The sequence below is a fragment of the Candoia aspera genome, chromosome 1 (assembly GCF_035149785.1).
Source record: "Candoia aspera isolate rCanAsp1 chromosome 1, rCanAsp1.hap2, whole genome shotgun sequence".
In the NCBI taxonomy this organism is placed as follows: domain Eukaryota; kingdom Metazoa; phylum Chordata; class Lepidosauria; order Squamata; family Boidae; genus Candoia; species Candoia aspera.
This window is the reverse complement of record NC_086153.1, coordinates 21,577,007-21,593,131: the sequence shown is the minus strand read 5'-3', so window position 1 is coordinate 21,593,131 and position 16,125 is coordinate 21,577,007.

The following is a 16,125-nucleotide window of genomic DNA, read 5'->3' as shown; positions in this document are numbered from 1 at the left end:
ACAGAAAGAATCCTGTAATGCACTATGACATCAACTTTCTTGGATTAGAATCCATCTCAGGTGTCCAGAGTGGCAAAAAAAGTCAGGAGTCTGGTAGCACCTTTTCTGACTAACACGTTTTATTAAAAGGCATAAGCCTTCGACAACAGCTTATAGGCAGGCACATATATTATAGGCTGTGTTTAAAAACACATTTAACTTGGTTACGGAAATAACCAGTTGTTTTTTTTCATGTCTGCACAATATTTTGTTGTTTATTCGTTTAGTCGCTTCCGACTCTTCGTGACTTCATGGACCAGCCCACGCCAGAGCTTCCTGTTGGTCGTCAATACCCCCAGCTCCCCCAGGGACGAGTCTGTCACCTCTAGAATATCATCCATCCACCTTGCCCTTGGTTGGCCCCTCTTCCTTTTGCCCTCCACTCTCCCTAGCATCACTTAACCATAAACATTCCCAGCCAACTGCGTTCACATAACATGCTAAGTCACAAAACAAAGCAAACTTAGCATATTGAATAAATACAACCTCTAGGCCTTTATCTGAGCTGCTTAAGCATTTGTGGGAACCCAACCATTGCTTTAGCATCCATGTGAATCAGGTCTTTGTATTAAGCTATAGTTTATGATCTACTGATACATCAACACAGCAGTTGTGTTTGTTAACCTGGGTCTAGGGTTTAGCACATTATGTTAATCCAACCATAGTGTGCCAAAAATCTGTTATTCCCATTCAAACCTCAGTGGAAATAGTTTAATTTCCTAATCAATTATAGCTTAGCAACTTTGCACTGCAACCTTCCTTTGAAAAGAATGGATACTTAGTCTAATTCACTAACATAGTGTCCTGGGATGTTAGTTTCTGAGTCCTTTCTGGTGTCAGCTTTGTATCCATTTATTCTGTTATGAAAAGACTATGATGTGGCCTATATAGAATGCACGAGAGCATGGATGATGGATGATGACTTATGTCATGGTGGAAACAGAGCAGGGAATAGAGCCCAACAATATTGTAGATGACATGATTTGGTCCTGCTTGAATAGATATGGGAACAAAGGTGACAATACTGGTAATTCTAAGAAGAAATCATGTGAAATTGTATTTTCTACCTTTTCAGAAATTGCTGTGTTACAAAATGCACTTAATCACACCTATTCATTTTGTATCTGAAAAATAGGCATTGTGATGATTTGACTCTGAGCTTTTCTCTGAGAGAAGATAAGGTTCTTTGCAAATAAAAATTGCAGCAAGGGGAACTCGGGGAGGGCAGGGTGGGCATGGCAACATTTCGTTCAGGCAGCTGCTGTGTACCTCTCTCTACTTCTCTGCCAGAAGGAGGGAGACTAATGGTGTTATCTATAATACTGCTACTAGCTCTGCCTTTCCAGAGAGTTTGGACAACAGAGATCTTACACAGGACCAAGGCATGCTGGCTGGAGATGTTCAGAAGAGTTACAAGGAGGACAGATCCAATCTAGAAGCTATGGAGTATCTTGTTAGGGTATTTGCAGGGTCTTCTCTCCCTGAGAGTATCTGCCTGTCCTACCAGATTGGATAGGGTAGGCACCCTTCAGGTGCCTTCCCTGGAATCTTGCCATCTAGTGGGACCTTGGAAGAGTGCCTTTTCCATGGCTGCCCCTACCTTATGGAACACCCTCCCCCAGTGATTCAGTGGGCCCTCACCCTTTTAGCCTTTCAGAAGACCATCAAGACTTGGCTTTTTAACCAGGCACTGGGATAGAATGAAGATTATCTGGAATTGGTTGTGGGGCATCCCAAGGGGATGGTTGAGGTGCTGGGTTTTGTTTTGGCTTTATGGTTTAATGTTTTATGATTTTTATAGTTCTGGGTTTTATTGTTGTTGTTGTGAGCTGCCCAGAGTTGTGTGTTTAGATGGCCAGCCATACACTTTTTTCAAATAAATAAAATCAGTATTGGGAGGGTGGAGACTATTGTAGATTGGCCTTGGGATATGATCAGGAAGTCTGATTGGCCCAGCAAGAGATCAATATACTAGAGATCTCTTGGAGAAAATGCAGCAGTAGAATAGATCAATCAGTAAAGTGCCCTCTCTTCTGGGCAAACAGCTTCTGCTGCCATCCACCCCATGGAATTGAACTTCTGCACCATAGAGGAATGACACCACTTAAGTGACCTGCTGGTGGCAGTTGCATCACTTGTATGGCCATTGCTGAAAACTGGACTGTTAGAGTAATCACACCCCTCCTTGGTCTGCTCCAGCTGCAGGGTGGCCTCTTGTGTTCTGTATGTAAATGGTTGTCAATGGCTGTTCTCTGCTCATTATGGAAAAGATACAACTCTTTTGTGGCAATCCAGCCTGGCTTCTACCTGCCAGCCATCAGCAACTGCACTGGGGTGGAGGGCCTGCCTTGTATTCTGGCTCAGCCCTCTCCCCACCAGTGACTATTGGCTCCATTTTGGCTACCATCAGAAATCTTGGGTGTTCTGTTACTTCTGTAAATGCTTCCCTAAGAGATTTTCTGGGTTCAGGCAGTGATGGAAATTATGCCTTATTGCTCTTCTAGGAATCTTCTCTGCAGAGGGAAAGGGGAAGCTGGTCTCTGCACCAGATGTTCAGCCACGGAGGAGGAAGCATCTGGGGTAACACCCTGCTGTATTGTGTGGATGAGGACCTCCTGTCTTCTGCTTTCTGCCCTTTATCCTCAGCTTCCTTCCCTAGAAGGAAGTGAGAGCAAGGAGAAACCAACCAAAGGATGTACCAACTAATAAATAAACAGAGAGAATGACAGAGTGATGGGACTGAAGGGATGAAGATCTTCTCTAAAACCCAGGAATTAAGCATCTTTAATCCATCAACCCCTCCAAAAAGAAGACATCCTGCTTTTCCTCCAAGAAGATAAAAGAATGTAGCAGAGCTGTGCAAGCATAGGAAGAGCTGAGTTGGATCAGACCAACCAGATTCCTCATTTACTTTCAAGCTATGCACCTCCAGTCCCATTCCTGGAATTTGCCTCTTAGACATGGGGAGGGCAGATGGCAGCTCATTTACAGAGGAAGGATGTGAATGTTGTAGCACAGCCACAGGCCATTCCTTTCCTCCATAAATTGGTATTCATTTACTGCCTCTGATCCTGGAAGGAAGATAGCCATAACAATCAATTGCAATCCTCCCCCAATTTTCCCTTTATTATCTATGCACCAATTCCAAAAGATTAACACATGCAGAGAGCAGGAATGTTCCCTCCAACGGCCCTATATCTTTGACACTCTGCCAGTGCAGTTGTGCCATAGTCCAAGACTGAGCATGCACATCCTTTAAGACTGTGCATGGGTAGCTGAGTCAATCCCCAGCTTCTTTGTGCATTTTACAGATTTATTTGAACATTGATTTTCTTCAAATATTTAGGGGTCACTTACTTGAAACTCTTCCAAAACAGCTGATAAATCAATGAAAGGTGAAAGGTCCTCTGCAAGCACCAAGTCATGTCTGACCCTTTGGGGGGACACCACTTTTGCGATGTTTTCTTGGCAGACTATAGTGGGGTGGTTTGCCATTGCCTTCCCCAGTCATCACGTTCCCCAGCAAGCTGGGTACTCATTTTCCCAACCTTGGAAGGAAGGCTGAGTTGACCTGAGCTGCCTACCTGAGAATCTAGCTTCTTCTGGGATCGAACTCAGGTCGTGGGGAGAGTTTCGGTTGCCATACTGCTGCCTACCACTCTTTGCCACACAAGGCTGTTAAATCAATGCATGTCAGATTAATAAAATGCATTACAAATAATACATTCATAAAAAGGGTATAGAGAAAGCAAGCATACAGCAATCAAAAGTAAAACAGTTACCTCCCACCCACCCCCAAAAAAGAGAGCATTCACCAAGATAATAAAATGGCAGGAAACAAGCAGAAAATACTTAATCTTTAAAACTCCTCATTGACCAGGAAAAGGATCTTGAGGTGATGCTGAGTTTGCTGAGAATCTCAGTGTCAGCATGCTACCGCTATGAAACCCACCACCACCACCAAATTTCGTCTTTGGAAACGCAAGAAAAGTAGCTGAAAATTAGATTCCTGCTTTTGTATTGCCTGTATATGTATTTATGGCACAAATGACCTAAATTTTATTATTTATTTATTTATTTATTTATTTATTTATTTTAATTTCTTTATTTAACAACGTTATATACTGTTCTGGTTACCTCACTTCAAAAATGCCATTGATAATATGAAAGGGTGCAGAAACGGAAAACCCAAATAATCAAGGGGCTGGAGCATGTCTCCTGGGAGAATGTTATGATTTGGGGCTTTTTAGTTTAAATGTGAATAAGAGGGCACATGATGTTTGCAGAGAGGTGTAAAATGATATATGGAAGAGAGAGGAGCATCTAGATAGGTAGAATTTTTTGCCTCTTCTAATACCAATAAAGCTGGAGAGGGAGGTTTTTTTTTTTGGAGTTTTTGTTTGTTAGAAAACAAAAGGAAGATCTGTTTTACAGAGCATTTTGTTTAAATGTGGAATTCATGAGAACTGAGAGCTACACTTTGCATGGCTTAGAGTTTAAACAAATTAAAATGATAGAAATTTTGACTCCGTTCATACAACAGGGGTCAGGTAAAGATTTGTTGCAATTGTACAATATGCAAAGCTTAGTTTAACTTTGGGGGTGGGGGTGTTTGGTGGCTTAGTGTGTGGGGGGAACTCAGCCAGAGTGGAGAGAGGCACTTAGGCTATGGAGTTGAACCCCCCTCAAGTGCACAAATCCAAATTCAAGCATCCCCAAAAGATGACTATGCAGGCTTTGCTTGAACGTCTGTCTGCGTGACTGGTTCCACTGTTAAGCAATCACATTCCTGGCGGATGAGCTTTCGCTGCCTGCTAGACAAGATGCAGGGCTTCTCAGGATCAGCTGATTGGTTGAACTGAGGTCCTCCCCAAGGGCTTCCTTGCAGGCATTTGGTAGGACCTTCAGAAGAGGCAGTTGGAATGGTTAGGCATGTTTTCTTTCTCAGGGTTCTGAATACAGATTTATCCAATCCATGGGAATGAGCTGATGCTACTTACAGTAGTCCTCGTTAAGCAACCACAATTGAGACCAGCAACTCAGTCATTAAATGTGGTGGTTGCTAAGTAAAACTGCGACTCTGCTTACGATCTTACTTCAGCTTTCCTTTGCTTTACAGACCTGTGAAGGTGGTAAATGCGACGATTGGTCATAGTTACTTTTTCATCACCATCGTAAGTTTGAATGGTCGCTAAATGAGGCAGTCACTAAATGAGGACTACCTGTATTATTTCAAGACTTCTTATTTTGGATGCTTCTGGGTGAAATTGGTTATGTGGATGACAACATGTTACTTCTAAGGACCGTGGTGATTCTCTAGATTAATCTGCCCCTTTTACCATCTTTAACAAAAGAGCAATCCTGCGTCCAATATGCCTCTGCTAGTCTTTCCCAAGTTTGCCTCTAGAAGTGACCATATCTGCCTGGCATTCACACTACACAAGACTTAGGCCTTCTGTTCTCTGTGTTCTCCATAAAACCAGTGTTCTGGCCTTTCCAGTTTTGCCTTAAAGACTTCAAGGATTAGCATACAACTATCTATATATAGGTTCATATGGCATACTAGACAAGACTAAAGTAGAAATTGGCTAAGTGCTATTACTCACCTAGGTAGTATCTCCTAGCCAACCTTGGCTGATTTTGGAAAGATCAGTAAGACTGGACCTAGTCAGCACTTGGATGGGAGACCACCAGGAAATCCCACAACTTTATCCTGAGCAAGTGGAAAAAGGGTCCTGGAAGAAGGCAATGGCTAATCACTTTAGTATTGTTGCCAAGAAAACTACATGGACATATCAATGAATTTACCAAGAATTGAGCTCTGTTTGAAGAAGATGAGATGCTGAGAGTGTGATACAGGAAACCAGCTGTTGTCTTAGCATGTTGTGCAAACCAGACCATCATGTTAAGCCATAATACAGTTTTATTTGTTTCAGCGGAGCATACAATGTGTACATAGCCACTGCAATTGGTTAATGTGGGTTTATGTTGCCTGAATCTAGCCATAGCGTGATAAACGTCTAAAAGGCCATTTCAAGCCCCAGCCACGGCTTCACAGAGGCATGTACTGGGGTTGCTTTCTGGAGATTTAGCATATGCTGGGGAAGGGGAAATGCCTGACCATCTCAGCTCCACTCAAAGCCTTCTGCAACAGACAGATCTCCAACGGCAAGAGCTTGGTGTGCTGTTCGCTCCAAATTCTTTGGAATGCTTTTAATTTTGTTTGGTGGTGAGGCAGCAGCCTATGAAACAGGCACAGAAGGAGCTGGAGACAGCACCCTCTTGCAGAAAAAGTGCCCTGTCCCACCCCCAAGACCATCAGCCAGCCAGTCCTCAGTGAGATGTCTCCGGCTATTCTCCAGGTTCTCCCAAGAAAGTGGACTGTTGTACTGGGGAGTGGCTGCCCCCCCCCCACCATTCCTCCCCTCCATCACTTTCCAGATGCTTTTGCCATAAAAGGAGAAGTGTCTTTACTGGGAGGGAGCTGCTAGAACTAATGGGAGTCAGTCTAGTGTTGATTTCTTCGGGGAAGGGTGCAGGGGAGAGGGAGATGAAACATGCCTACGTTTGCAAGTGATGGGATGGCAGCCATCTCTGTACCCACAGAAAATAAATCATACATTCAGAGTTAGCACAGCAGCCACTTCAGCCCCATAATTTGCCCGCTCTGTCTGCATTGCATACGCCTAAGCATATCCACAATACACACAACATAGAGACTTACCATTTGAGTCTGAATTTTGGGAGCTTATTTAGGGATGGAGGCATGCACAAGGAGAGGATGTTCAAAGCTGGCTAAAGCAAATGCTATACGCAGGAAATCAGCCCAGAGCCACCCTGCATTTAAGCATTTTTGGGCTGTGGAACATGATTGAGTGTGTGGCTGCCCTGGGCTTGCAAGCATGTCATGCAGTTGATGGCCTCTCAGCAGTGGTTTGACCCAGGTAGGCTGTGTTTTTACATGAATGTGTCACACTTGTGAATTCACATGCTGATTTGTACTACAAGACTCAATCCTACTTCTTTAAGAATAAACCCACTATGTGATCAGAGACATCCAATTCTGCCACTGACTTAGCAGAGAAACATTCTGTCCCAATCTGTGGCCAAACCAGCTGTTTCTCCTCCCCCACTTCATCGGAAAAGACCTTCCTTATCCCAGTGTGCACAGTAACAATCAGTGGCAGAGGAGAATGGGGAGAAGAAACAGCATTCGCTTATTTAAAGTACTCAGACCCGACTTAAGCTGGCAAAACCACAAGGCTGATAGAGCAGCTTTCAAAGATTAATAATTAGGCAGCCTCTGCCCTCAAGCTTACTGTCTAAAAATTGGCACCACCCTTTCCCTGTCTCTGGGGAGGGGTGGCTTTTTCCATTTCCAGGCCAAAAAACAAGTTATTTGGAGGCAGCTAAAAATAGCAAGGAGAAAGAGAGAGCAGGAGTCCAGCCAGAGCATATTTTCAATCTGTGGCTGAGCTACCTGGCAGTGTCCCCAGCTCCAGGGCTGGGGGCGGCAGGGTGTGTGTGCTTGAGAATGAGATTCCGTGGTTCTGCTGGGACATCACCTTTGCCTTTCGAAAAGTGGGTTGGGAAGGTTGGGAGGGCACACCCCATATCGCCCATCAATCCTCTATTGTAAGGAAGCTGTTCTGGTACCCAGACTTGATGAGTGGCTGCAAGGTTTTTCTTGGCATCCCAAAATGAAGATGAAAGGAGCAAGGGAAGTCCTATCTTGGCCATCATCAATAGTCCTGGTTGACAAAGCTTTTGACTACCCACCCCGCCTTTCTGAGTACATCCAGGGCTCCCTACAAATCACATCCAGTTGGAAGTTAGGCTACTACATCTCAGGCGCCTGCAAGACCCTTCCTTCCTTCCTTCCTCCCTCCTTCCTCCCTCCCTTTCCCTTTCCCTTTCCCTTTCCCTTTCCCTTTCCTGCAAGGGCTGGTTCTGTCAAGAGACACAAGACATGATGCAGACCATAGCAGCATCAGCAGCAACCGCACTCACGAAGTCCAAGCTGGATGGGAAGAGTTATGGGGACGTTGGGAAAGAGGCAGCTTGGAAGAATATCAGCAGAACCAGCCAGGAACAGGCCTTCCTTTATGTAAAAGATCATTTCTTGCTTCTTGGCAAAGCGGATGCCTTGCAACAGAAGCCATAAAAGATCAGACCAATCGCATTAAAAGGGGAAAAAAAAGATTAGGTAGTCAGAGATGTGTTTCTGGCCATTCCGCATTTGCACCAAACCACAGTACAAACATACCAGGAAACACTTTTTTCCTGCTGTGCCCCCCTGCTTTCATCTTATCTCCAGCCTATGAGTGAGGTACCAGATACGCCTAAGTCTTGGTGTTAAAGCAGTGTTTTAGTTTTCCCCCCATTGGTCAACAACAACCAGCAGCTCCTGCAGCCTGTGTAGAATCCGCTATCCTTTGATACCCATTACATCAGAATGGAAATCAGATGACCCGTACCTGGTGGGATCAGAAAGGTCTTACTGTTTCCAGCCGATGCAGGCTCATCTCCTCTGCTCTGTTCCCTGGCCAGTCTTGCCTGCTGTCATTCTGCTGTTGTTTCCCTGAAGAGCTGGACGCTTTAAACTGGGGAAACAGTTGGTAGAGCTCTATTTGTTTAGCACAGGGATTCCCTGAGTTGCTGGTAGACATGTCCCTGCCTCAAGCAACCAACTTACCACGTAGCACAATATAATACAAATTTTGTCATATTGATATGTTCTAACACACATCCTCCACAGAATGGGGGAAACAGCTGGTAAATTTAAACAGCAATCAATCAAAATTGTACAACAGGGCTAGTCTGCTCAGCCAACAGGACTGAAGACTAACTGTATGGAATACAGGCTGTAATAATATAACAGTGGAATGATGAGAGCAACTCACTTCCATGCTTCACAGCAGGGCTGGCTCAAAGGTACAGGCACCCCTGGGCCAGGTTGTCTGATGATGCTACCTCTTGCCCGTGCAAAGATTTGCATTTTTAGAATGATTCAGAAGAGGGACAGCATTGGCACCCCCTAAGCTTTGGTGTCCTAGGCCAGTGCCTAGGTGGCCTTAACCTAAAGCCAGCCCTGCTTCCCAGATTATCCATATAAGGAAATAAATCCTAAATAAAAGCATTGGAGATTTAGCTTTCTTTGTGATCATTTTTTTAAAAGAAAAAAAACAATTCAGCTCAGTTTATCACCAAATGTGGGTAGGAGGAGGGTGTAGGAAGAAGCATAGAAAAGAGGAACAGTCATACCTGACCTGTTTCTGCTGCAGTGCATGACTGGCAGATGTTTTTCTCACTGGGTGATGACATGATGAAGAGGAATGGCAACAAAGCCAGAAGAAATGACCAATCACTTTGCTTATCACATGTTTGTTTGTTTATTTATATGCCATCACATTGTTGTTGACTCTTAGCGACCATATAGATAAATTTTCTCCATGATTTGTCCCTAACCTAGTCCTTCAGCTCTTCCAGTGGTGCCCACCACTGTAACTGAGTCTATCCACCTTCTTGCTGGTTGTCCACTTCTTTCCTTCCACCTTTCCCAGCATTGGTGCCTTTTCCAGAGAGCTGGGTTTTTTCATAATGTAAATCCAAAGTAGGATAATTTGAGCCTGGTCATTTGTGCTCGAGTTGAGAACTCTGGGTTGATTTGTTCAATGATCCATTTGTTTGTTTTCTTGGCTGTCCACTGTATTCTCAGGAGTCTTCTTCAGCACCAAAGCTCCTATCCTGCTTCTTCAAAGTCCAAATCACATGTTACATACTCATAATAAGGATGGTACCATTTTGTGGTGATTCAGAACAAATACAGTGGGCATAAGGATTGGCAATGGAGGCAGGAAATGTTTTCCACCAACTCAAAGATAGGTAGATTGTGTTTCACTCAGTAGTAGGAAGAAGCCCTCTTTCTCAAGGTGATTCCAGGTGGACAACTACCAATCAAAAAGCAATTTTCATAAGTACAGTGAAAATAAATAGTAGATGCTGTCAGAAAATACTGGAGGGTTACAGTTGCAAGGTATCTGGAGAGTGCCCCTGCTTTCCATTCAATAAATGCAGAAGGCTTATTGAACAAAAAAATCCCAAGAGAAGGAGACCAAGCACCCAAAGATCCCAGGGTGTGAGGGGTGTTACCAATTAGAGTGTATGCAATGGATATATAAAGCAACATCTGAAGATCAGAGGAGCTCTGATTCTCCTGTCTTTTTTGATGGCACCATTTAGGTAGAAAGCTCCACAGAGTCAGCATTAGACTCAGAAGTCCCCCATGCCTCTGTTGGAAGTCCTGGCAAATCCAGCATGCCTCATTAGCATATGGATGGTTGCTCTCGGATGCAAACTCTCTATGTGCAAGGAAGCTGTTTGTTGCCACTCCTACTTCCTCTCTCTCTCTTCCTCCTTCTTCCACCAGGAGAGAAGCACACGGCTGTGTACTGCTCTCCTCCATTTCTGGGCATCATGCGGTGGGCCTGGAATTCCCCTTTCTACATGCAGCTCTTGGCAGCTGTAGGGCATAGAGTTTAGGGTGAATTAAGTTTAGAAGGAACAGAAGATACAAGGAACTTCACTGTCCACCGAAGATGGATGTAACTGAACCAAGAATAAAAAGTCAGTAAGATATTCTTTTTACTTCTTAACCTACTCTAAGCATGTGATTCTTTATGCTTGGGAGGGCTGAGTGTGTAAGATCAATAACCTGTGTTTCTCTGACATGCTCATTGAAGCTATTTAAGGTAATATTCATTTTCTGTATGCAGCTTCTCAGCTGTGTTAAGCTCTGCTCCAATTCAGTGGTTCTAGCAGGCCACTAATTGGCTTCAGCCTCCACCTGGCTGGAAAACCAGCATGTTTCCCCACAGACCTGTGCCATGCTCAGGTGGGCAATTTGATCTCCAACTCTGTGTTGCTATCCCTGTCTGTCTTGTTCCAAGACCAGGGGTGTCCACAGGGTATGGTAAAAAAAGTCAAGATGGCAGCCACAACAGTGCAATCAAAGCTCCACCCAATGTCATAACAGCTTCAATCACAGTGTCATGGCTGTCATCTTGACCTTTTTTTACCATACCCTGTGGATACCCCTGCCCACCAATACTTTAAAAGAAACTCCAAATATGCAGCCTGCAGAACTGAACATTTGGATTTAATCAGAACTGTAGTGCTCTGCAACTGAATCCTAGCCTGGAAATATGACCACAGGAGGAAAAAAAGCTTTACTGACAATTAGCATCCCTCCTGGGCAGAGGCTTTGAGGCCATTGGATTAATAGCCCCTCTGGTTTCCTCAGGATGCTTGGGGTCTGTGCTCTCTGGGAACCATTTCTATTCAAGCAAGGTATGGAACTTGTGGTCCTCCCGATGTTGCTGAAGTACAACTCCCAGCAGTCTGCAGACATCATGGGACTGATGAGGGATGCTGGGAATTGTACTTTAAAGGCATCTGGAGAGGCCCAGGTTTAAAGGGCTTCCTCCTCCTCCTCTCCTATGACCTGAACTATGGCCCACTGCCCACAGCACTGTCCAGCACATTGTGACACTGGGCATAGATCCCCATTTCTTTCCCCCTGGAGAATCAGGACCCTGGAACTGTAGAAACAGCAGACAGCTCTGATCCACCAGGGAGTCAAGGTTCTCTTTCAGAAGCCCAAAGCAACTCTGCCCCTGCCTTAGGTGTTCTGCCTGCTTGTGGTTGCCATTTTCTAAAGCAGGCAGAATTGGCAGGATCTTTCACATGTGGTGATCTTGGAGTACGACAGCAGTGCCCCATGACTGCTTTCTCTTCTGAGGCCATGTGCATTGCTGTGGCTTCCTTAGCCCCGTCTTCCAAGCCTGCTGTCCTCCACCCCCAAATGCTACTAAAGTTGTGGTGAGAGGCCAGAATGGGTGTTTTCTTGAGTCTGATGTTAGGGAGCACAAGCCGTGGGTGGCACATACGTATATCCATTTGCATATAATATTTTATTTAAATCTAGGCACATTTAAAAGGGTTGTGGTTTTACGTTTTCCTTAAATGCCTGAAAAATGACAACAGCCCCGCTGCACTGCAAGCAAGGCTAGTCTAAAACTACTCAGACATCTTTACTGTAGAAAGACTGCAGTGGTCTTTTCCTCCCCCATCTCCTGCATTATATTATTGCTCATTTTGCTAGTCAGCAAGGCTTGGCTGGCTAGCTGGCTGGATGCCTCTCTGATGATATCACTCTTTAGTTTATGACATCATCATTATTATAGAAGCAAATTATGCCACAGTGAGCCATCGCTGATTTCTTCTGCTTACTCTGATCGTATGCCAACACTGCCTTATATTTACAGCCTGCGCACACTATCCTAAATCACTCTGTAACTATTGACAATCACTCTGTGATTGAGTTGGCAAGTAAATTAAATAAAATAACAAAGTAAAATAAAATAAAATAAAATGCCAAAAAAGTAGATCATAGTGCAAAAGATTAAAGCTGTAGTGAGTTGACAGACGACATTTTTCACAACATATGGTAAGGCAAAGTCAGGCTAAGGTTATTACAGCCCAAATGCAGGAATGTAAAACTGAGTCTTCATCTGGTAACCCAAAGCAAAAAGCGTTAGCTCCAGCCTGTCATGCAGGGCATTTCAAAGTGGGGGGGGGGGCACAATAACAAAGAAAGCCTTCTCCCGCAACCCCACATCATGCATCTCTCCTAGCCAAAGGATAGTGATGAACCCCCCTCCTGTTGATGTTAATGCTCAGGTAGACAATTACCAAGAGAGGTATCCTATCAAGGGTGAGCGCCTTAAACCACTTTGGCTGTTGACTTCATACCTAAACGATGAAGTCCAACTAATAGCCTGAGCAGATCCTTTAAGATGTGTATTACATGACCTCTAAGAAATAATCTGAATGGCAGTGTTTCTGCCACACGCCACAGTTTCCGAGTTCTCTTCAAGGGCAGATCCACATAAAGTGGATTCCAGGAATCTGGGAAGTTACTAGACCATAGATTACTGTGGCCAATATCCTTGTCCAGGAAAGGCTGAAGCTGACGGGCCAGCCTCATCTGACCAAAGGCATTCCTTAGTTTTCTTGAGACAGCCAAGGTCTGAGTTTAGACTCTGGAGATAGATGTTTTTATTTATCCTGGACAGCAAGAACTGTGAATGATCAAGCCCACACAAGGTTCTCCTTCTGTATTAAGGAGATGATTTGGGGCAGGGGATGGATGTGCAAAAAGTATGGGCCAAAGTTGTTTTCCACATGATAGTCACTGCATCTTCATTGAAACATTCCCCTCCCCTAGACCATCCTATCCTTGCTGTCTCCCCCTACACTAAAATCTGCTGGTGCCTCCTGGATAATTACTCCCCCGCTGCCCCCAGTGCAAACAATGAACTCACAGCCTGGAGCCTGTTTATGGAGGGAAAAGAGAGTGCCCTGCACTTAAAGCTGTGATATGAGGGTCTTACAAGGGACCTGGGTGGGAGGAGAGGCCCCACACTGTTCCACTCTTGGCTCTAGTGCAAGAAGACTTGGTGGGAAGGGGCAGTCTTTGCATAATGGGAATCATAGGGAGGCTAGACCAAGCCTTCTTCTGAGGGCCAAGCTTGTTGCAAAGCCTTGGACCATAAAGTGTAGCAAAGGCAAAAAATGGTGCTTGGTGGCAGTTTCCAGTGCTTAGCATTGAAATTATCCACCTGAGTATGGAAAAAATATGCATCCTCTTTCCTCTATTTCTTTTTCATCTGAGATAAGGGCAATTCTCATATGCCATTAAACGCACGATAAACATAAACGTATACCTCCCAAGAATGGGAACGGCAGGATGGGAAAGCAACACTCACTGAATTTCTGCCCAATGTGCTGATGTAGTAGATGTGTGTTCTTAGCTCAGAGAGCTTCTCATTCTGAATCTACCACCAGATGTAAGTCTCTCTCTCCCCCAGCGCACCCATCACTCATGCACAATGCTTTGATTATGCAGGGAAGAGGGGGGGTAATGAAATCCACAAGCCCGACCCTTGCTTGGCTCCTCTTAATTTTAGCCAAATCATGCTAAGAAAACAGGAGTTAAGGGGCCCATCACAAAAGGTAAGGGTGCTGGGTTTCCTCTGCCCCCCCTCCCCAACAATCTGTATTTTGAACTCTGTTCCATGCAGAAGGATCTGATGGGAGATTGTTTCTTCTCCCTTTGGGCCAAATATCTTGCCCCCAGATAAAAGTCTTATTCATGTCCCTTGGCAATTTCCAGCTGGCAGTTGCAGCTGTGTTGTGTGTTGCATAGTTCTGGCCTACGTGTCTTGTTCCCTCCTTCCCCATTCTGCTATTCAGAAGGCAAAAGTGGGGGACCACTTTTTTTCCTGGTGCTAGCTTGCTTTCCCCATACTGATAGCTTTTGCAGAGAGACGGGCCAGCCAGCACCAGACACTAGCTCAGCATAAGGATGAACAAAACAACAGGAAAGGGGAGGCAGAGACATTAGTCTCTGCAGAGAAGAACGGGAATGCTTACTCACCTGTTGTCTGTGGGTCTCAAAGGTCTTTGGGGAAAGATTGGAATTTACTACATTGTGGGTAAATAGCCCTGCATCTGCATATTACTCTCCTTGCCCAAGTCTGTCCCAGCCCATACTTCTCATTCACATCTGTACAACATGGACACCCCTGCTGCATGAACTGAATACTCCAGACACTCTGTTCAGGTGTGCTGTATGAACACACATAGATGAGGGAGGTGGCAGAAAGACATGTTTCATTCCTCATCTGCTCATACATATAAGCAGTAAAGCCTTCTTCAAGCTGAGCAAACTCCTGGTGACTTCCTGGCCACCACATGGAGGCAGTTTCTTGTTGCCTTCTTCCAGGATTTTGTTTTAAATCCCAGTCTAGCCTACAGCCCTGAAATGTCCTGGTGGTCTCCCATCCAAATACTAATCAGGTGCAATCCTATTTAGCATTTTTTGAGATTAGCCAAGGTTGGCTAGATGCTGCCACCCAATCAGGTTTGCTCACATATAACACCTGAAAACACACAACTCTTCCTTGTCAACTGCCATTTTGGAAAATATAATGAATTCCATGGTCTCCAGTCTGAACTTTCTAGAAACCCCACCCAACATTGCCAGCTCTTGGGGATGGGGGGTGTTATAGTCCAGATTCATCTACAGATTCAGGAAGGCTGGGGTAACTCCTGCTGCCCAGACATATCACACAAATCTCCTTTTGCAGATTCTACTGAGGTATAAGAAAGTAGCATTGAGATTGCCTTCCTGGAACTACTATGGTCAGCACAGGTGGGGCTGGTAGCTGCAGAATTGTTATGCACATGGACTAGATGCCCTCTTAGAAGTTTGCTTGACAGCTTCATTCCAGAACGGAAGAAAACACACTTCTTCGTTCCAGGATAAGAGGAGTTGATGGGTCTAGGGTTTCCAGGAATGTCCTGGGAACAGCTACAAGTTATTAGTAGAGAAAGGTCAAACAATGTGCATTTGCCCATGGAATCAGCCCTATTTGATAATACCTCAGTCTTACATGGTCTATTCTCCATATAAAGGGAATGGGGAATTCAGTTTCAAGGCCTTGTAAGGGAGATTTAACTCTGGTACCTCCTTTTTTCTTTTGCTCAGCACTTTTAGCCCCTGTCTGGTAGCCCTCAGGTGTTATGGGCCTTCTACGCAAAAACTTCCTGTATACAGGAAAGTTGGAGGCCAGGGCGTAGCAGCCATTATGTCCAGGTGGACTGAGATGCTTTGTGTAAAATCAGGCCTCTCCAATAGCAGGCCACGCATTGCGTTGCAATCCTGTTTGGGAGGTTGGGAAGAAATCCCAGTGTGGGTTGGCTGGGCTGTAGTCTAGGGGAGCAGGTGAGATTGGCCAGGGAAGAGCAGCAAGATTGCAGGACTATGGAAACGAGTCAGAGAATGCTGCCCCCCTTCCCAGAAACAAAGGCTCCCCTGTCTCAGATGTGTTCCTCTCTTTCTCACATGCACACAGATGTACACATCTCTTTGGGGACTAGCCAGACCGGCCACTTGCTGGAAACTCTCCTGGCTAGTGACTTGGAAGAACCGGAGTGGTAGCAGCAGACACCAAGGCCCAT